General features: G+C 35.2%; 1 protein-coding gene across 1 annotated transcript in view; it reads right to left on the bottom strand.

Annotated features, from left to right (window-relative positions):
- Window positions 1-18,296, bottom strand: part of SCML4 (Scm polycomb group protein like 4) — a 185,835-nt gene extending 167,539 nt beyond the window's left edge. The window contains exon 1 of the mRNA XM_074310158.1: window positions 17,813-18,296. The gene's annotated coding sequence lies outside the window, so the exon portion shown is untranslated. The remainder of the gene's footprint in view (window positions 1-17,812) is intronic.
- Window positions 18,297-24,036: the final 5,740 nt, after the last annotated feature.

Below are 24,036 nucleotides of genomic sequence, written 5' to 3'. Positions count from 1 at the left end.
GACAAAGACAGTGGTGTAAATACCATTTCCTTTTCCAGCTTATTTTACGAGTGAGGAAATTGAGGTAAACAGGGTTGTGACTTTCCCAGAATCACATCTTTACTAAGTGTCTGAAGTCAGATTCAAATTGGAATCATTCTGACTTCAAGTCCTCCACTCTATCAACTGTACTACTTAGTTAGCTGCTCAAACTCCCAAAACTATGCCAAATACAAAATTTTGGTTGACAAATAAAATCAATAGTCTCGACTAATTTATTTGATTGTATGCCAATAATTAGCAGTTATGATGCTATAATTTTCATGTACCAAATAAAATTTTTATGAAAAATTACTCAATCACTTAAATTTTCTCTGAAGACAAGTATAGTAAACTTGGATTTATTTTCTTCCATGAAGAATTGAGCATACGAGAAGATTTATTGAAAGCCAAATGATTTGGGGACTGGAAAAATTAATAAACTCTTTGCCTAGGTAATAAAGGTGATTTCCTTTTCAACTCTATCATTCTGTGGAAATTAGGGAAAGGGGGCATTTCAAACCTGCCATCAGACTGCCCAATTATAATAATGTACCATGGTTGTGAACCCATTCCAAATGCGCCATTAGGGTGCCGTTAGGATCCATTTAAGAGAAGAATCAGCTGATCAACAAGAGCCTAGTTAAATGAGGCTCACCTGAGTCAGAGCAACACACTTTGCTTATTGTCTGAGCTCTATTTTCTTTGTCTATGAAATTTAAAGATTGAACTAAATTACACCTAAGGTCCTTTCCAGATTTAATATTCTATGAAGAAAGGAAAGAAACATTTATTAAGCAACTACTCTATGCCAGGCACTGGGCTAAATGCTTTACAAATATTATGTCATTGGACCTTCACAACAACCCCAGGAGAAAGTTGCTATTCCCTATTTTATGGAAGCAGACAGAGATTAAATGACTTGCTTAGGGTCACCTGGGTAATAAGGATGTGAGGCTATACCTTGGGCTTCCTAAATCCAGGCCCAGGATTCTATTCATTGCCTACCTAGCTGCCTTTAAAACTATGATTCAATGATGGTATCAGATTATAAGCTCTTTGAAGGTAGAAACTGTCTTTTCCCTTTCTTTGTATCCCCAGCATTTATCACAGAACCTGGCACATAGTAATCATTTAATAAATATTTAATAATTGATTTATTGATTCATTCTTAAAGCCTGCACCATCACCCAAATAGACCTGTTTAGAAACCAAACATTTCTAATGTCATTACCTACTATTTAAAACAGTTTTAAATATACATTTCCTTATTCTTATTCACCATAGCCCCAGAAGCAGATCAAAGAATTTAAGATATTGAATTGCACTCTGGCCATCGGTTCAAGATTTGCAAGTTTTGGCTCCAATTGTGCTACTAAGCAGAGAATCTAAGTTTTCTTTCTTTTTAAAAAAATAGTATTTTATTTTTCCAAATAGATGCAAAGTTTTCAAGTCACCTTTGTAAAACCTTGTTCCAAATTTTTCACCCTCTCTCCCTTCTACCTCCCTTCCCAAAACATCAAACAATTCAATATTGTCTAACTATGTGTAATTCTTCTAAGCATATTTCTATATTTGTCATGTTGCATAAGAAAAAAACAGATCAAAAGGAAGGAAAACCATGAGAAAGAAAAAAACAACAACAACAACCAAAAAAAGGTGAAAATACTATACTTTGATCTCACATTCAATCTTCATGGTTCTCTCTCTGGATGTGGATAGCACTTTCCATCACAAGTCTTTTGGAATTATCTTGGATCACCTTGTTTTTGAAAATATATAAGTCCATCACTTAAAGCTGATCATTATAAAATATTGTTACTTTGTACAATGTTCTCTTGGTTCTGCTCACTTCACTTAGTATCAGTTAATGGAAGTCTTTCCAGGTTTTTATGATATCAGCCTGCTCATCATTTCTTACAGAATAATGTTAATATAACATATTCAGCCATTCCCTAACTGATGGACATCCACTCAATCTCCAATCCCATGCCATTATAAAAAGGAGCCTAAATTGTCTTAACACAAAAATCTGACAACACTTACTTCTTTAATCCCGATTTAAAGGTATTTCTATTATTAATTTTTCAGCCAGAATTTTAGGATAGTAAATAGCAGGAAGAGAAAACTCCAAATTCCAATCTATAATGAATCAAATGATAAACAACATGAATTTAGGACCTCTATTTAGATGTAAAGTACTATGGGATTTTGGATGACCTCTTGGATGCACTCATGTCTTACCATGAGAGATGAAACTGCTGCAATGGGGGCAGTGCCACCTGGAGAAGACAGTCCCCTCACAATGTCTGAATGGAGCCCCACATTTCTGTCCTTTATCAACTAGGCATATTGGGCTACTTTACAATCGTGAACTACAGCTCTCTTTGGTCTAATTGCTTATGTTAAATAATGATGAATTGTTATGGTATTCTCGACTCTTTTGGACACTCAAAAGGAAGCAGAAGACACCAAATGGCTTTTTTTGCCCTAGTAGAAGCCAGGATCTCTTTGTACCCCACATAGAAGTAGCTGCCTACTGCTTGAAGTGAGGAAAGGAAGAAAGGGGCTGATTTAATATGCATATAAATTCAAGTATTTACTGAGCCATAAGAGATTGTTATGAGATGCATCTCTCATTCATAGTTTATAGGAAAATAGATGAAAACTGTCAGATGAAATCAGGAGATAAACACTATGAATACATTTTCTTCCTTTACCCTAGGGGAAGAAAAAACAAGCTTACCGTGGCTTTATATGTATAAATAAATAATAATAATAATAAATATAAATTGTTTTGTGAAAACCCTTGTTATCTTTATTGTATTTTATGTTTCTTTGTGTTTCTACCATCTCTTCTGAGTCAATGCCCTCTCTTTTATGTGAACTAGTATTATATATTCTTTAAACTGACTGTCTCCTCTGGCGCTCTGATGATGTGAATCAGAAAAGGGTAGGTAGGGTGAAGAAGCTGGAAAGACCTGAGAGATCACCTCATCAGAAATCAAAGATCAGAAGTCAAAGAATATAAGAGATTTTCTGAATGTCCTATTTTAAATAGGTGTTAACTCCATGTTTTAAGAGTTAGAATCCAGTTCTCCTCTGCATATACCAAAATCCTCATGTGGAGTGATAATAAAGGATTATACTAACCTGCAATTTCATTTGCTACCCCAAATCCCCAAATAAAAATGTATTTGCTTACAAAATGGCCTTGGAAAATGGGCAGCTAAGTGGTTCAGTGGATAGACCACCAGTCTTGGAGAAAAAAAGAACCTGAATTCAAATCCAGCCTCAGACACATACTAGCTGTGTGACTCTGGGTATGGCACTTAACCTCATTTTCTTCAGTTTTTTCATCTATAATACAAGCCAGAAAAGGAAATGGCAAACCACTCCAGTATCTTTGCCAAGAAAACCCTAATTGGGATCAAGAAGAATTGGACATGATTGAAATGACTCAACAACTGGAGCAGTTACACAGAGACATATAATAGGATAGTGAGGTACTATTGTATTTACAGTAAACCCTGGCACAGTGTGAAGGAGAAAAGGTGAAAAAGAGGTCAAGGTCTTCTGATTTATGTGGAAATTGCAGGTTTTAGTCAGTTCATCTTCTAGCACACCAAATGTCTCTGGAAACAGAATCTTTATATATGAGGGTAGATATCTATGAGAAACTTGGGAGGGCAACAGAGTGAGAAAAAGGCAGAAGAGCAGAATCTTTTCTCCAAACACTAGTAAGCTGGAGCTTGGTGAGAAATCAACCAATAATGGTAGAAAGTTGGGAGAGAAAGTTAGTTCTTTCTAGGAGTGGGCTTTGGAGCTAAATAAATCTGTGCCTTTAAGTGGGAAGTCGGGAAGCATTTCCCTTCTAGAACTTGTTGGAAGTGGGACCGATTCCAGTCAAATCAAAGCAAGGATAACAGAACCTGCTGCATAAATGTTTGTGTTTTTTTTTTCCCCTTTCTAGCCTTCACAGGTGAAACTGCTTGGCCTCTTCAAGCAATATTTCAAAACACAAAGAAGCCAATTCTCTCCTGTGGATCGGGTTTTTGTCTTTTAAGCCTTTTCATCAAAGACCAGCTATTGTTCCCAGTTAAGTGTCCTGATGCTCCTTAATTTTCTCCATCTGGTTTCAATCAGCATCCACAGTGACAGGAAGAGGAATAGATTATGAGCCGATGGGTCATCCAAAGTGTTCGTAGGGAGACAGTGGAGAGGTCACGAGTAGCATTCTCAAGAGAGGGAACATGGAACAGAAGGTAGAGAACTAGCTTCAGAGCAAGGAATAGCTAGGTTCAACTCCCAGCTCTGACAGAGTGACATGGCAAAGTTGGGCAAGTCACTTAAATTCTCAGTGCCCTCACCAAGTCTACAAGCTAGGGAGAAAGTGCCAGCTATACTGGCAGAGAAAATTCCCTGGACTTATAAAATGACAGATGTTTAATTTGATTTTTTTAAGTCCCTTCCCAAACTTTTAAATTACTTGAACTTTAATTTGCCCTAGCTGCTGCATATCAGCTTTAGCACCAAAGCTCTCTTAGTTTAGGGTCAATATTAAGATGAAATAAAGTGCTCACAAATCATTGAAGAGTGAATAAAAGGTTTACTTTGCCTTAAGACAACAAGGGCATAGAGGCATGTAGTTTTCCCTCATCTCTGAAAAGAAATATCTGTTCATTAGGGCAAGGTTAGTTGGTTGATTATTATCCTTTGTTCTTGAAGAGGACCCAAGTGACATCACTATATTGGGAACATGGCATCATGTACCCATTATGACTGATCAGACAAATCCAAGCTTAGAAGATACAAATAATCCATATGAACATTTGAGTATTATTAAGGACTTGGTGGTCTTCAGAAATTCACCAAGTCTGAAGGGTCCAGTTGCCCTTGGCTGGGACTTTTTTAATGCCTTTAAGTGAATAGGAGACTGTCTCCCAGAAGCCAAGATCAATCAGGTGCCAGGGAACCTAAGAACAAGAATCCCTAAGAACAAGAAAAAGAAGAACGTCCTGGGTCCACCTGTATTGTGGATGGGGATAAAACTATTAATTCTAGCACACTACATCACATCAAACTATCCATTATTACTATGAATCTATAAATAATAATTTCCAGAGCATTCATAGGATGGTATAATTTAGAGATAAAAGGGATTGTAAAGATAATCTAATCTATTTTTAATCTGTGATAATAATTTTTTAATTATTTTTTCCTGAGGCTGGGGTTAAGTGACTTGCCCAGGGTCACACAGCTAGGAAGTGTTAAGTGTCTGAGACCACATTTGAACTTGGGTCCTCCTGAATTCAGGGCTGGTCCTCTATCCACTTTGCCACCTAGCTGCCCCCTGTGATAATAATTTAATTTATTTTTCAGATTAGTACACTGAGGCCCAAGGAGGTTAGATAATTGATTAAGATCACACAGAGAGTAAAGAAGTAAATCGAATTTGAACCCAAATCATCCTGACATAGAATCCAACACTTGCTATTAAGCCCTGGTTGCCTCACTTAAGCAAACGTAATTTTTTAAAGAGCACAGTAACTTCCGTAATTGTTATGAACACAATGATTAAATCTAGACCCAGACCTATGCTGGAGACATGGGGATTACATATCAAGTTTATTTCATGCTCCCTTGGCCTGGAGCTAATTAGTGGAAACTCCATTTCTCAGCAACCTGTCTTAGTGGTTGGTGCAGAGCTCCATTGTTGGGGATTTGAGTTACTTTTGGAAAAGCGTGTGCTAGGTAAAGGTCCAAAAAGCTAACTTTTCCAGACCCACTTTCAACTCTGTCTTATTTTGTATATATATATATATATATATATATATATATATATATATATATATATATATATATATATATATATATATATATATATATGTCCCCAACTGGGCCAAGCTTTTCTAGCATTTGCTTGAAATGGCCAATGGACAGTCCCGACAGATATCTTTTTTAAGAACCATAAAGACTACACTCATTAACTAGACTAAAAGAAAACCAGTAGAAGGAGAAAAAATTATCCCATGCTTATGTTATAAGCATCCATATTTAGATTACTGAGCATTAAGGAAAAGGCCCCAGGCAAAAAAAGTCTCCTGCTTCTTCCCCTCCCCACTAACCTCCCTATAGTCTGTCTGGCTTCATTTCTCCTACAGCCAGCATATCTTTACCACATCTCATTAAGGCAGTACACAGTCATGTTGCATCGCACTGTGTGATAAATTAACCGCATCCACTGGCACAGACATGGTTAATTTATCACACAGTGAGATGTGTGCAATACACACCAAGCCAAGAGATGAATTGTATACTTCACAAAGGTAAATTGTGGTTTTCCCCCCAAGGAGACAGAAAGAACACTGGACTGGGGAGAGAAGAGAAATGGGTATGATCTGGGGCATATGACTTTTTCTTTCTTGCCCTCAGTTTACTCACCTATTAAAAGAGAAGTTGAAACTAAATATCCTTATAAAAGCATCTTTTGATGCTAACATTTTGTGGTTTAATAGCTACAGTTTTTAATTGCACACTAAACAACATGGTAACAACAAAACTGCCTTGCTTGTCAATGTTCCCTTCTGAATCACTTGTTAGCTGTGTAACCTTGGCTAAGACTCCTTGACTGTATATGGAGATAAGAATAGCATCCATCTTATAGAGTTGTTCTAAAGATCAAATTTGTAAAGTGCTTAGCAAAGTATCTGACACATATTTAAATATTTAATAAATTCTTATTCTTTTTTTTCCTCCATATTTTCTCTCTTTCTGAGGCATTGCTTATAATTGATGAACTTGGCTCAAATGGGGACCTGTGTATACAGACTACGGATAGAGTCAAAAGTGGGTCTGAGGAAAGTTAGTTTTTGGTACTTTACTTAGCACACACACTTTTCCCAAAAACAAGCCAAACCTCCAACAATGGAGCTCTGCACCAACCACCAAGGCAGGTTGCTGAGAAATGTCATTCCCATTACTATTTCTCTTTTTAAAGTCCATGCTTTAATACATTTAAGAATAGGTGCACCCACTGTTAGGTGCCTTATTGCCTAAAAGAGTTAAAATATACCAACATCCAAAGACATTCAAACAAAGGAGTACCAGACCACTCATAATACTCCTAATGATAACTGCATGAAGATCTGAAGTGGACAGGAGATGGGAAAGAATGAGCCTTGTAGACACATCCTTATTTGGTTTTCCTCTATTAATACAGAATTCCCCAGATTTAAAAAGAAAAATAGAAATCCATCCCCTCTGTGAAATTCTTAGTGAATCAAAACCCTAACACCTGCTGCCAGTATTTGGGGGTTTTAATATAAACCTGTAGGGCAGTTAGATACCACAGTGGACAGATAGGTGCTGGCTCTGTAGTCAGGAGAGCCTGTTTCAAATACAATATAAGATATTTACTAGCTTTGTGATCCTGAGCAAGTCCCTTAACCCTGTTTGTCTCAGTTCCTTATCTGTAAAATGAGCTAGAGAAGGAAATGTCAAATCACTCCAGCATCTTTTTCAAGAAAATCCCAAATAGGGTCACAAAAAAATCAGACACAATTGAATAACAACTACTATGTGCCAGACACTGTACCAAGCTGAGGGTATAAAGAAAAGCATAAAACAATCTCTGCTCCCAACATGAAGACAACTAGATACATGCAAGTTACATCCAGGCTAAATTAGAAACAGTCACTATGAGGAAGACATTAGCATTAAGGGGAATGAGGAAGGGCATCTTATAGAACAAAAAATATTGAGTTGGGACTTAAAATAGACCAGGGTCACACAGGCAAATATCTATGAGAATCTCAGTCTTTCTGACTCCCAAGTAAGCTTTCAGTTCTCTATTTACTGTAATCTCTGGATTGCAGAGGGTTACTATGAAAAATCTTTCTCTTGCTCTCTCCCTTCCCCCCCCCCCACTAACAGCAGAAATAATGCTCATCTGGCTGCGGTGGTTCACTTGAGGGCAGGCCTGGAATTATTAGAGCTGGAAATGATCTTATACTTCATCTAGCTCTAGCTCCTTTTCTTGATTTTATTAAATTTTAATATAAATTCTCTTTTTATTATAAATTTAACAAACATGAGCCTTTCAATATAAAAATAACAGAGAATAGAATTATATATGGAACTATGAACTTCTGTTAGGCAAAGGGTTGTTTTTTGGTTTTGCTTTTTTTAAAATGTATATTATATTTAATACAATAGTTACAAAAATGCCCTGCTTGTGTGTAATGTCTTCTGAACTTCTTTCTGCTCTCTTTTGTGTATTTTTAAGCATTTCATTGCTATTTCTTTCATTCTTTTTTCTTTATCATTATTGATATCCCTGGTAGGAGTCTCCCTTATAACAATAGTAAAGCAAAATTAAGCAATACTTTTGGCTGTGTCTGAAAATGTCAACCTCATTCTGTACCTCTAATTCATCACCTGTTTGCCAAGACTTAAGAAGAATGTCTCAGTGTCAGTCTTCTGAGGTTGAGATCACTGCATTGATCAGAGTTCCAAAGTCTTTCAATTTGTTTGCCTTTACGTTATTGGGGACATGATGTAAATTATTTTCCTGATTCTTTTTACTTCATTATGCATCAGTTCACACAAGTCTTCACAGAATTCTCTGAAACAATCATATTTGTCAATTCTCGTGGCACAATAATATTCCATTGTATTCATATACCATAATTTGTTTAATCATTCCTCAATTTGTAAGCATTTCTTTTGATTCCAGGACTTTGCTCTAATAAAAAGTGCCACTGAAAATATTTTTATACATATAGATCCACTCTCTCTCCCTTTGATCACTTTGGCAATCTCATTTCAAAAATAAACTTCAAACTGCCAAAAAATTATTTTATAGATCTAGAAAAATAATCTATCTGGAAGAATAAAAAGGTCAAGAACATCAATTAATTTTTGAAAATGCAAAGGAAGATGGCCTAGCCATAACAGATCTATTAAAAAGTGGAAAATATCAAAACTATTTGGTACTGGCTAAGAAATAGTATGTCTCATCAGTGGAATAGATTAAGCACCCAAAACACAGTGTAATAATCTACTATTTGATAAACTCAAAGACTCTAGCTTTTGAGATAAGAACTTACTATTTGATCAAAACTGCTAGGAAAACTAGAAAATAATATGGCAGAAATAGGCCCACACCAACATCTCATAGCATCTACCAAAATAAGATCAAAATGGATATGTTTTAAATGTAAAGAATGATATCATAAAAAATTAAGAGAGTAAGGAATAATTTACCTGTGAGAACTATGGATAAGGAAAGAATTTATGATCAAACAGAACATAGGGAACATTATGAAATTCCAAATAGATAGTTTTTATTACATTAAGTTAAGGAGATTTTGCACAAATAAAACCAATGTAACCAAGATTAGAAGGAAGGCAGAAAGCTGGGAAACAATCTTTATAGCAAGTGTCTCTGATAAAGGGCTCATTTCTCAAATATATGAAGAACCGAGTCAAACTTATAAGAATACAAGTCACCCCCCTTGATAAATAGTCAAAACATATGAACAGGCAGTTTTCAGAGGAAGAAATTAAAGCTATCCATCATTATATGGAAAACTCTCTATATCACTATTGATTAGGAAAAAGAAAATGATAAATATCGGAGATGATATGGGAAAATTGGAACACTAATGGATTGTTGGTGGAGTTGTAAACTGATCCAACCATTCTGGAGAGCAATATGGAATTATGTCTAAAGGTCTATGAAATTGTCCATATGCTTTGCTCCAACAATACCACTATTGGGTCTGTATCTCATAGGGATCATAAAAAGGGAAAAGAACCTACAAATCTGGAAAGACAACATGAACTGATGCTGAATGAAGTGAGCAAAAACAGGAGAGCAATGTACAGTGACAACCATGATCAACTATGATAGACTTAGATCTTTTCAGCAATATAATGATCCAAGACATTCCAAAAGACTCATGATAGATAATACTGACCACATCCAGAGAAAGAACTATGGAGTCCGAATGTAGATCAAAGCATATTATTTTCATTTAGTTTTGGTTTTTTCCTCTTTCTTATGATTTTCCCCTTTTGTTCTGATTCTTCTTTCACAACATAACTAATGTGGAAATATGTTTAACATGATTTTACATATATAACCCATATCAAATTGTTTGTTGTCTTGGGGGGAGGAGAAGGGAGGGAGGGAGAAAAATCTAGAACTCAAAAGCTTATAAAATTAATGTTGAAAACTATATTTACATATAATTGGAAAACACACAAACACACACATATACACATACTAGACTATGCCCTCAAGAAGGATATATATATATATATGTTTTTTTGGTAAAAATACACACAATGCTTACATACCCAATAAATATGTATATATAAATAGTATGTATATATGTATATATATATATATATGTACATTTATATAACTATAAACATACATACAAAAATGCAAACTGATTTGAAGAGGGAAAAACATACAGTATTTGGAAGAATCAAGAAAAGCCTTATGTAGGAGGTAACACTTGCAATGATCTTTACAGAAATCTAAGGATTATAATAATTGGAGGTAAGGAAGAAGCATATTTTAGGCATCCAGAACAACCTATACAAAGGAAAAGAGATAGAAGATTAGAAGTTGCTCTTGAGGAACAGCAAATAGGCCAATTTAGCTCAATTCTAAAGTAGATGAAGGAGCAGGAATCATTACAGCACTTTATACAATAATAATTTATAATTTATTAATAATTTGATTATAATTATATAAATTTTAATAATTTATACAATAATGATTATATCTAGCCTTGCTAGAGTCAGATTTTAAAGGATTTTAAATATCAAATAGAAGAGTTTATATTTTACTCTAAGTGATTGAGACTCACTAGAAGTTTTTGAGCTAGAGAGTATCTTACTTAGACCCACAATTTAGAACTATTTCTTCAGCAGTTGCCTAGATGATGAATTCGAGAGTCTGTTACTAGGTCAAATAAATTGAACTGCCTTAAATTTAACAAACATTTATTTAAAGCATGTAGCTAGATATTAGGAATACAAAGATTAAAAAAATTGGAATATATATATAGTAGTCTATAAACCTCATTACCAGATTTGGATCTTATCTCAGTACTGTGCAATTTGTTCTATGTAATTTCCTACTCACTGGATTTGGAAGCTATTATACAATCCCATTCTCTGCCCAACTCTACATTTGTTCCTAGAGTGACTTATACTTCATAAAGTGCCTCCTGTGTGGCTCTACTTAATGTGTTAGTTTTTGTTCATTAATTTTTTAAGACTCACCTTCAAAGTGAAAATGATTCTGATTCTAGAATATTTGGACTTTCAATCTGAGTGATCAGCACAGTAGTAGTATCTAGAATAAAACTCTCCCACTAACCACTCAAATTTCAAACGTTGTTACAGTTCCCAAACTCACAAAGTGAGTGCATCATAAAATGCATTTTGTCTCAAACATATTCATTTTTTCATAGCAGTTAATTCTGCTGAGATGCCATAATACTTTTGTGCCCATATTCTGTCTAGTAGAAGGACTAGAGAAAGCAAGGATAGTCCACATAAGTTCTGAGTATCCTTATCCCAACTCCCAGTTCCATTCCCAATTACAAGTTGAGTCCTCAGATTTTGGTTATGTTCTCTGCTCAAATTTCTAGGGCAACTTATGGAATCAAGGGTAGTTAATACCATCAGTCCAAGGCCCAACCAGTTAGGTAGCCTTAAGTAGCTTTTAGAAAAGAATATTTACTAAAGTGGTACTAAGTACAATGGGAAAATAAGAAGTGCAAGGGACAGAATACCAGACCTAGAGTCAGAAAGACTAATCTTCTGGGTTCAAATATGACCTCAATACTTACTGTTTGACCTGGGCAAGTTATTTAACCCTGCTTGCCCCAATTTCCTCATCTGTAAAACTGGAGAAGGAAATGGTAAACCATTCTGGTATCTTTTCCAAGAAAACCCCAAATGGGGTCACAAAAAGCTGGACATGACTGAAATGACAACAACTCTGATAACAATTGGTATAAAACATCTCCTCAAAATCATTCTCTCACAAATATTTACAAAGATCAGGAATAGAGTGAAAAGAAGATCTGTAATCAAAGGATCTGAGTTCAAAACCCAGCTCCCTACTTACCACTTATGTGACCTGGATATGTTACTTTATTTTTAGTTCCCTCCTGTAAAATGAAGGGGCTAAACCTCTAAGGGCAATTCCAGCTCTAAATATGATCCTATACTATCACCTCACATAGGGACAAAGCAGAATCTGCACTATCACTATGGTATGGAGATTGTTCAACAAGACCTTTCCTCCACATCTCTTAAATTTAAAAAGAAATATTGTTGAATTATTTTTGTTCCAAAAAGCTAGATTTTCTCCTCCTAGTTTCTCAATTCCCAAAGAAGACTGGGAGAAATGAGGAAGAAAAGAAAGAGGGAAAAAGTTATCTCTTTGGAAATTTACATGAACTGATGCTAAGTGAAGTCAGTAGAACCAAGAGAACTTTGTACACGGCAACAATACGATTATGTGATAATCAACTCTAATGGATGTGACTCTTCAACAATCAAATGATTAAGGCCAATTCCAATAGATTTTTGATGAAGAGAGCCATTTGCACCCAAAGAGAGGACTGTGGGGACTGAGCATGGATCACAACATAGTATTTGCAACTTTTTTGTTGTTGTTTGTTTGCTTTTGTTTTCTTTGTCATTTTTTTCTTTCTGATCTGATTTTTATTATGCAGCATGATAATTGTGGAAATATGTACAGAAGAATTGCACATGTTTAACATATATTGGATTACTTGCTATCTAAGGAGGTGGGTTAGGGGAAAGGAAGGGAGAAAAATTGGAACTCAAGGTTTTAGAAGGGTGAATGGTGAAAACTATCTTTACATGTATTTAAAAAATAAAAAGCTATTTTAAAAATATTATCTCTCTGGACAGCTACAAACTGGACACCACCATTCACTGGTTTGTACCATCAATTTCTTTACAAAATATAACTATTTCAACAATAACATAACATGTCTAATGTCATCAGTATGATTTTTGTCTAGTTAAGAATGTCTAATTACTTCAGGGAAATAGATTTTAGGTTTTATACCAGGTGCTTCCTATCCCTGGATTAATTAGTAATCCTTGGATTATTAAGTTTGTTCTAAAAGATAGCAAAGAAGTCATGGTCAGATAGAAAGTGAATGTATTATATTATCTCTTCTCTGGCACTAAAATACTTTCCCCAACTGCCAGGCCCCAATTTATTAAGGAATATCTATAAATTCCACTTACTGTTCACTCTTCTTCCTCCCCTAAAAGTGATGATGTTATTCCTCATGACAGCACCACTTAGTAAGATCCTTAGGAAGTTTTGTCCCAAGGCTAATCCTAATATAGTATAGGTCTACTTGCTTGAGAAGCAAAAGCCCAAACATTTCAGACATGGAGAGTATGAGCTGGAAATGAAATAGTCTTAAGTTGTTCTTTTTTCTATACTGGTCAAATCCTAGCTTCCCTCAGGCAGAAGGACTCAAAGCCCACTCGTGGAATGAACATCCCTTTAGATGGGAAAGATGACATTCACAAAACAGCCTGCTCTGGTCAAGAAGGCCCATAAGCAACAGAACCTAAAAAGATGTCCCCTACTTCCCTCTGCTGCATCTCAAGGTTCTATCTACATCTCAATGGCTGACAAATTACTAGCTCATGTTTGCAGAAATAGAAACAGAACCTGGCTGGAGCTGAAACAGAGATGGATGAAAAGCACTTCAAAGCTGACTGGCCCCTGGGCAGACTGTTCAAACTTACTGCATGTGCAGTCCCAGCACATATGAAGTTTGCAATAAAGGTAGCAACACAGGTTTATAACAAATTTTATAAGTATTCTTCTTAAGGGGTAGGGGATGGGAAGGAGAAGGAGAATTTGGGACTCAAATTTTTAACAATGAACATTTCAAAAAATTGTACCTAAATTTAAAAAGAAATATTGCTGAATTATTTTCATTCCAAAAATCTAGATTTTCTCCTCCTGTTTTCTCAATTTCTCAAAAAAAAATTGTAATTGGAAAATATTTAACAAAATAAATAAAATATTAAAAAAATAAATGCTGTCAGTGATCTTATGGTGCTAGAGGGGACTTTTTTCTCTTTTTTATTTTTTGAGAAAGATTTGAAAGAGAAAAGTAATGATGAAAAAAGTGAAGGGACAACTCTTTCCAAATACCAGTTTATCCCCTGACCTCAGAATTGTCAGTGATCTCTGGTGATCTTGGTGGCCTTTTGGCCCCATTAGAAAATGTCACAACTGTTTAAATGAAAAGCCAAGACATGACTGCCAAAGAATCAATTATTCAGCACTGGACATATGCCAGCAAACTTAGCAGCACTGAAGACTGCTTCAGGTCTGGGAGGACTGCTGATTCTGGAGAGAGTTAATTATCACCTCGATGATACAGGGGTAATTTTTTAAGCATGCAGTTTGACTTCTGTGACTCATTAATTAAAATTTAGTGTAATTTTCTGGGCACACTGGTGACTTCTGTATTAGGTTCTATGTACCAGCAATATGTATTCTCTGTACCATTTGTCATTGGGCATACTTTTATTTCTCTCTCTTTTCTCTCCTCACTTCCACTGAAGACAATAAAAATATACCTTAAGCTATCCCTGGATGAGTCCACAGGCATTTAATCAAGATTCTATGGAAAAGTATTAAACAAGGATTCCACTTCTGGATTTGATACTTGCTACCAATAGAAATATTCTGTACTCTTAGCACAACTCTGATGCTATTTTCACACATTTCGTTCCATAAAGCCTCAATCTAATGATGGTTCATAGTTAAATTAACTATGTAACATATATATACACACACATATATATATATATATATATATATATATACACATATATATATATACATATATACACACACACAATTTACTCCAAAGTCTAAAAACCAATGGAAAAGAAACATGATCCAGAGTTAAACTAAAAATTATTTACATTCTATAAACCTAAAGCCATAGATACTTTTGTATCTATATTAATGTGGATACCATAAGCACAGAAATACCCTAGGGACACCATTACTTTTCCCTTTCAAATCTTTTTCAGAAAAGCTTGAGAGAGTGAAGAAAAAACATTCAGCCATAGTTTTCTTCTCAGAAAGGTCTCTCAATGGCTGGCTGAGTCTCTTGGAAGGAATTCTATTGTTTTGAATCCCCAAATTAATGGGACACATCAAATTTTGAATCAGATTTTGAGTATGTATCTTAAGGGTTATAGTGGCTTATAAGCTCATAGCCATGAGGGAAAGAGGGGAAAGATATCTTGTAATATTTGAAAAAGATTTCCAAAGAACTACATTTAACTTCCCAGATTAAATACAGGCACGGTGGACTAATTCTTTTACACTTTCAAAAGAAAAAAATGTTCAGTTATCTATGCTTTTCCTAAGTTATTCTGCAAGAGAAAGGTATTATGTGTTTGTGTATGTATGTGCACACACGTGCCCATACCCATATATATGTTGGGGGGTATGTGAGCGAATCAGGTGTTTTAAATCCAATACTTATATCTGAAAAAGAGACTGATGATAAACCAAGAAATGTCATTACAGAAATAGTTCTCAAATCAACTCACACCCTAACAACTAAGGCCATTTTTAGAAAGTGAAAAATACATAGATATTTTATCATTGCCTGCTGGGTTTCTGTCTCAGTCCTGAAGAAGGCTTGGGCCCAGAAGTGAAACTGACTGTTGTATTTTCATTCTCCTCATGTCCACCAAACCAGAGTCAATTAAATAGTGAAAATTAATGCTCACTTCTTCTGTCAGGAAGTGTTTGGGCATTTATTTCTTTTTCTTTCTTTCTTTCTTTTCTTTCTTTCCCATATCAAGTATGGGACTTGTGTGTGTATGTGTGCTTTGTATGTGAACTTACTAAGCCAATCAGACCAGCTCAGAATGAAGCTCTGGCAAATAATCTTAGGAAGACTTTCCACTCTTCAACACTCATTGGCATTCCATGCTGCCAATTTTTTGGGAGGAGGGGGAAGAAATGAGTCCACATCTTTATTCTTAAAAATATGGCATAAGTGTACCCCCAAAGCAATCAATTGGAAATTGTCCAGTGGTCCTTAAAACAGGCTATTCCTAATATTTTCTGTAGCTGGAACTTGAGAAGCATTATGTTCCTAAGTCACACTCATTTCCCATGTTGTGAAATGCACCCTTATATGTTTGGCTAAGTCAGACAACAGAATGCACAGAAAATATTGGGCCTTCCAGGTTTTTTAATTGCATCATTGGATACATCATTAAATTCTTTTGAACTATTTTTTAATTTTTCTCCTTAAACTACTCCACAAAACATTTTAAAAACTCTTCCCCTAACTAAATGAAAATAGCTTCTAAATTTCTGATGTGAAACAAGAAAAATATGCTATATATCTGCCTACATTTCCATCTAACACAAAGTCCCTACAATACTCAAAAAGACTTTATTATGGCTGCTAAATTTTTTTTGAAGCTCAGTATTGATTATACCCCAAAATGGCACATGCACACACACACACGCACACACACCCACACACACACACCATCCTCCCATAAACAAGTCAATTTTATCTACCTTTTTCAAACATTTTTCTCAGGACAAAATAGGGCAAAAATCTCTCTTTTACTTGAATAAGAAAAGAAAATAACTTCTATTTAAGCATCTCAACTATCCATTAAATCACTTACAAAGCAGATTGTTCTTTACCCTTTTTCAATAAATCCTTCTCTGCCTCTGTTTCTCTATCTCACTCCCTTTCTGTATGCTTCTCTGTCTGTCTCTTCCTGCAGAATGGAGAAGAAAGATGTATGCCTTGTGAAGTTGAGAAAAAAATGTATCCAGGCAGTCCATTTTATAAACACATATCCCCATACCCACATCCACATGTCCACACACATATACATAATATATATACATATATACATACATTTTGCTTAATAGGTTTGTGCTTATGAGTCTTTAAGGAAGCTTATCTGCATTTCACTCAAGAAATGAATGATGGATCAATAATCAACCTGTTGGGGAGATTTCCCCCAAAATGCAGTAAAAGCAGCAACTGGAAACAATTTAAGTGTCTTTGTCTACATCTTGTTAAGTTAGAGAAAGCCAAATAACATTTATTTCCAATCCAAAATCTTGATGACCAAATTCTACTTCAAAACAAAGCAAAACAAAACAACCATCAACAAAGGAGTCGTAACACTTGTGTTATCAGTTTTAAAAATCTGATTGATGTAAAATCCTTCTGTGTCAGGATGTGCTGCAAAAGAGGAGACTCTTTTTTTGTAACACCAGGTAGAGGAAGACAACTTGCCACTTGATTTGGATTTCCATTTGAAAAAGATTGAAGACTTTCTGCATATTAAATGCATAATTAAAGAGAGGTGATCTAATACATACACATATACACACCTAGTTTCCCCAAACTTGTAGAACACAGAGCAATGCTAAGTTTCCCTCCCAGAGTTCTTCTTGGGGAATCAAACAATTGCATTTGGAGGCTCTGGGACCAAAGTTTCAATTGGGTGCCACATTCACATGGGCAGTGCGTTCATACATCCACAGGCGGAGGCATGCAATCCAGAAACCACTAAAGAAGTTAACATACATATACTCACAGTATGACAGTTAGAAAAAAAGGTTTTGTCACCAAAAGCATTCCCCTTCCACTGCCCTCCACCCTCCAAAAAAATCAAGCCTTTCCCTTACCTATTACTTTATTCTAGATCTCTGGTCAGTTTCTTTATCGGGACCCAGAGTGTTGACCCAGCGGACGGAGGACTTTCAGGGCACGCACATGGACTATCGCGCAAGCCATCTTCTCCCTGTCTCTTAGTGGCGACACTGTACGTCTCCTGCAGCTCAGCTCTCCAGCTGCAAACATCTCATTAGACTAATGCATTCAGCACAGGCAGAAAACTCGATTTACCATAGCTACAGCAATGAATTTCCATTACGATGACAGCTTCAACCACATCATGTCCGGAAAACCAGCCAACCACTGGCTTTTAAAGAACACACACATTTTACATGCAGAAAATGAGGCCTGTGTGTGAGATGTTTCCTTCCTCTTAACAGCTAAACTAAGAAAAACGTGCAGGGCAGGTTTTTTGGCAGCCCGAGTAGCAAGGTAAAAGCCACTTTTGCTTCTTCAGGAGTCTATGTAGTTGCAATAGCCAGAATTATGTCCCAATTATCAGAATGGGTGTTCCCAACATTTCGGTTTTAACTACCCCTCCTCTGTTGCCATAGAAACCAGACTGTTACATCGTCTCTTTGTCCCAATCATGCAGCAGTGTGGGCCAACACTGAGCTCATAAAGATATTGGTGATCTGAAGGACCAGTTGTTAGACTTCTGACAATGGGAAAAAGAAATTAAAATGAGGATGGTATGGATGCTTGGGATAAGCAGTGCCTTTGCACATGGGAATTTGTGTGCATAAGTATGTACATTGTAGGTGTTCATATGAAAGATTCAACATGTATATACAGAATAGTAGCTCTATCCTTGCTCCAGTGACATTTCTATGTAAATATTATTATTGATAATGATCCGATTCAATTCAATAAACACCTATTAAGTTCAAAACTATCATATGCTTTATGATGACAAAACAATTTTGCAGCTCTTTTCAGATACAAAAAATATCTGGTCTTATATTATGGTGTAGTTGGAACTCAGAAAGGGGGTGTGTGTGTGGGGGGAACTGTATTATACATCACTTAGGCTCCATTGCTCCCTCTGTAGCAAATTAATTTATATTTGTAAAGGATCTCTTTCTTCTCTTTCACCCTCCTTTTGTAAAGTGGGGCAAATTTCTTCATTGCCCACTTCATTCACTCCAATTTATTGGGTATTTCCTCAAGACACAACATCCTTTTGTACAAATATTGTGAGCATACACAAGAATACTCCCTGAGGATACTGCTAGAATGTAGATACATAGAATTAAATAGAAATTGGGACTATTTAAGGCATCTAATATCATTTAATCATTTTTAGTAAATCAAGAATTAAACTTATAATTCATGAACCTTCTGAGAAAGATAATATTAGAAACGCATGAGAAATTGTTGGCAAATGATAAAATTTTGGAGAAAGTTACTAAAAGGCTTTCGAATTTTAGTTATTGATCTATAAGTATCCAGCCATGCTCATTCACATCTGTAAAACAATAATCAACATTAAATATGATTATGTCTTTAAATCCCACCTTCTATGAAAAGCCTTTCCCAATTCCCTTAATGTTGATGCCTTCCCCCTAAAATCATTCCCAATTCTGTCTCTGTCTTATTTGTACATAGATGTTTGCGTGCTATTGCCTATATTAGACTGTGAGCTCCTTGAGAGCAAGTATTGTCTTTTTGCCTTTCCTTGAGTCCCAAAAATTTAGCACAGTGTTTGGCACATACTGGATATTTAAATGCTTGCTGACTTGACTAAAGGTACATAGTGGATTGTACTTTTACGATATGAAGAGAGGGTTGAGAAAATATTCAACTAGCTGTGACTTGGATAAATTTTCTTAAGTTAAAAAAAAAAGACCAATTGGATTATGTTTTTAAAAGCACAATGGAAAAGTGTCCAGAACAAGAAGAAAAAAGGCCAGAAAAATTCTTTATAACAGACATTTCTGATAAAAGTCCAACAGCCAAAACTTATTAGGAATTGGTGAAAACTTCCACTAAAAGGAGTCAGCAAAGGGTATGCACAAGCATTCTTAAAAGAAGAAACACAAGTTATCAGCTAAAACATGAACAAGTGTTCAAAATCCTTAATAATCAGAGGAAGATAAATTAAACCAACAGGATGAACTTGAAATCTTAACTCAAGTAGATAAAATTGGGCAATTGAGGAAGAAAGGGAGCAATCATTGCTTCCCTTTCTCCTCTTTCCTCCAAAAAAATTGAATTTAATTAAAAACTGAAATGAGAACTGTGTTGGAAGATGAGCAATTTGTCTTATTCCTCTTTCCCTGTTTGTCATCAAGAAGCATCCTTATTCCACTTGTAATGTTATGTTTATATATGCTCCTAGGCTCATGAACCATTCCAAAGGATGACAATTAAAATGGTGTGTTTGCTCATTTATAAAAGGAAAGGGTTGAATATGATGATCTCCAAGGTCCCTTCCAGCTTAAAGATTTGTTGATCTTCAGGCAAATAACTTGGTTGGGTTGAGAAGAAAATATGTCTTGTGGATATCTTATAAGAAATTTCAAATATTTTTATTTCCTTCTGATGGTCAAAACATAAACACTGAAACAAGAAAAAATGGCCCAAGTAGTCAGCTTGTCTCAAAGGCAGGGAATTTTTTTTTCTTCTACCTGGATTTCTGCCATTTTTATCCTTCCTCATTTTCTTTACAGATGTGATCTGTTGAGATTTAGTACACTGAGTCCATTCGTCTGGAGTAATATCTCAGGATGTTACCAGCAGCATCTAATGTGGATATAGGCAACTCAACAATAGTCCTTAACTCATCAACAATAACTTGCAGTAGGGTTTGGAGGTTGAATTTTTAAAAAATCATTGCTGTTATTTTAATTTTAATTTTTAATTTATGGAATAAAATAAGCAATTCCATAAGATAATATAATAAAAAAAGATTGCACATGAAACTGTAAATGTATAATGTACAACTTGTTATATCTTTCAAATATATAATAATTATCAAATAAATTTCTTTCTTCCATTTTTTCTTCCCTCCTCCCCATCCTAGAGATAATCATCATTAGACATAAATATATATGTGTGTATATATATACTTATATATATTCACATGTGTACATATATAATTATTCTATATAATTTTCATTATTATTGTTTTTAAAAAGGGGAAAATTCATTTATACTTGTTTGATTTTTTTTCTTTGAGTACAACATGTATGTTCACCCCACAGAAATGTTTCTTGGTTAACTATTAGCAACATGGAGCTGAGAAGACGAACTTAACTTCATGAAAATAAAAATTTGATTTAGAACGGAACTCATGACGATGTAGTTTAAATCAAATTAAAGAAAGAATTTCCACTACAAGAAATGACTGGTTTCCAGTGATGACAATCCACTATAAAGGATTGTTTTGGGTTTTTTCCCCATTTTCTTTCCTTTTTTGTAAAGTAAAGCAAGGTTTCCCATTGCCTACTTCATTCATTGTCACGCATTATCATAGATATTTCCAATAAGACACAATGTATAGGTCTAATTGTACATCAGAATTAAGTTTATCTCCTTCCTACTTCCAAAAATTGAATCTAAGCCTGACTTCTGCAGCCAAATAGGGATAGGGAGTAACTTCTAATAAATCAGGTCAATACTTTCTCTATAAATTAGTCTCAGAAATACTATATAAATTATATAATATACAAACAAATATAATATCTAATAAATAATATTAGAAATAGAATATATCAAATATTATACTATATCTAATTTTTCCATAATATTAATATGTTATATTAAACAATATAATATTGTAAATCTATAAATACAGCTAGAATACAAAGAAATTAAGTGATTTACCAAAAGGCATACAGACAAGGACTTGAATTCAGATCTTCCTAATTTCAAGGTCAGTTCTCCATCCAGTATAGCATGCTTCCTCTCAGGAGAGCCAAGGAGAATATATCTATATAGTACTGTTATTGTTATTCATTTTTCAGTTGTGTCTGACATTCTTGACCCTATTTAGGGTTTTCTTGGCAAACATACTGAAGTGGTTTGCTATTACCTTCTCCAGTTCATTTTATAGATGAGGAAATTGAGGCAACAGAGTTAAATGACTTGGCCAGGATCACATATCTAAGAAGCTGGATTTGAACTCAGGCCAGCACTCTATCCATTAAGAATCTATTTGCCCCAGAACCAAATAGAACAAACACTCCAAATGTAGTCAAACCACTGGTAGTGGCAGAAACTCTTTTAAATTAAGCAAAATTTATCTTTGGCTCCAGTATACCTCCCTTTCTGAATCTTCTGACCTCTTCTTAGACTAACTAGTGAAAAATTTTGTACTATCACAATCATGCTTTAATTGATTTGATGTCCTATTTATTGCCATTGAGTAAATATTATAAAATAAGAGAGTGAGAATCTAAATCCTTCAAGATAGATCCCAGAGTCAAAAGTAAGTCTCCATTATATGGGATATAAAGTCTACAAAGGGTTTAACTAGTATAGAAAATTTGCTCTCAAATTTTAATTTGCTTTACAAAATTGCTTTCATAGCAAATAATTTATAATATCACTTTAAATTATTACCAATAATTTATAATACCTGAAACCCCACTAAGTTTTAGATAAAATACAGTGTTATCCATTTCTTTTAAAAGGTCACATATAATATAGATTAAGTGAAGAAGTAAATTAACATTTCCAGTCTCCATTCTCTCTTTCTATTTTTCTATCCTGGTTTTACTGCAACTTGCTCAAATACAATTCTTATGGAGTAACTTCCAAAATGCTCTAAAAACTGAGGCTATAAGTCAATTTTCAAGCTCCTTCCCTTCAGCAATAGTCCAAGTTGCCATTCACATGGAAAATACACCTAATCTTGAAAAGATGTTATATTTTATATAATTTAACAAACTTACTAGTCAGGGGCTCTCAATCTTTTAGGGTCATGGACCAGTTTGTTACTCTAATAAAACTTAGGGCTCAGTAGATAAAGAGTTTACACTGAGAGTCAGAAAGAGCTTAGTTCAAATCTGGCCTCAAATACTTAATAGCTGTGTGACCTGAGTAAGTCACTTAACCTCTGTCTGACAAGCTAAGTTCTACTTGGTCTCTGTCTGGGGCCATACTGGTTTCAGATGAATGTAAATAGCAATTGTTTATATTTTGGCCAGAAATGCTAAGGGTCTTCCCCTTAGAAAGAGGCCATTCTTTGTCTCGATTCTTATCTAGCCTTAATCACTAAATGGGTGTCAGATAGAGACCTGTTAAAAGATCTTAGCTTAAAAAGATGAAGCTCCCCTATCACCAAGGCTATCTCCAATCATCTTGATGAGCTCTGAGGGCTTTAGGAGAGAAAGTGAGATTGGTGACCTTGCACAGCCTTTCCTCACTTAAATCCAACTCATTGGCACACCATAGCATTATCTCCCTGATGTCATAATTCTCTTGAAGAACGAAAGACAAACAACTCAAAGAAGGCAGATAACATAAAGAGGATATATTTTATATAATTTAACAAACTTACTAGTCAGGGGCTTGCACTATGTAGGGTCATCAACCTCACTCTCTCCTCCAAGATCATCAGAGTCCAGTGATGCTGGTCAGGACGACTAGCAATAGCTCAGAATGCAGTGGGAGTTATTGGCCTTTTAAAGCTAAGTTCTTTCCAAGGATACAGAATACATAGTTGGATAGGAGACAGAAAGAGCAGAGAAAATCTCTTGTAGAAGGTATGATTTGAGTTAAACCTTGAAAGAAGCTAGGAAATCTAAGATGCAGAAGTGGAAAGGGGCAGAATATCATTACAAATGAGGGAAAGCGGGTACAAAGATAGAAAGTCCAGAAACTGAGAATAAGGATACAGGAAGTGGATGGGCTAGATGGGTGCATGGAGGGGAGCAAAATATAAAAAGATGAGAAATGTAGGAAGAATCCAGTTTGTGAAAGAATTTAAATCCCAGAAGACTTTTTATTTTATTCTGGAGTAATGAAAAACCTCTGGAATTTATTGAGTAGAGAAATGCCATGGTTAGGTCTATATTTCAGGAAAATCACTTTAGTAGATTAGTAGAGGGTGAATTGGATAACAAAAAGACTTGATGCAGGGAGATCAATATATTGAAGATCAACTCTTAGAGTCCTTGAGAGAAGGAATGAAGAATGGTGGTTCTCTGGGAGGTGAGGGGAAGAGAGAGAGAGAGAGAAAAAAAAAAGACAAACATACAGAGAGAGACAGGGAGGGAGGAAAAGAGGA

Source organism: Sminthopsis crassicaudata, chromosome 4 (assembly GCF_048593235.1).
Source record: "Sminthopsis crassicaudata isolate SCR6 chromosome 4, ASM4859323v1, whole genome shotgun sequence".
NCBI classification, from domain to species: Eukaryota; Metazoa; Chordata; class Mammalia; order Dasyuromorphia; family Dasyuridae; genus Sminthopsis; species Sminthopsis crassicaudata.
Note: the sequence above shows the minus strand (reverse complement) of the source record. Positions and strands in the feature narration are given on the sequence as shown.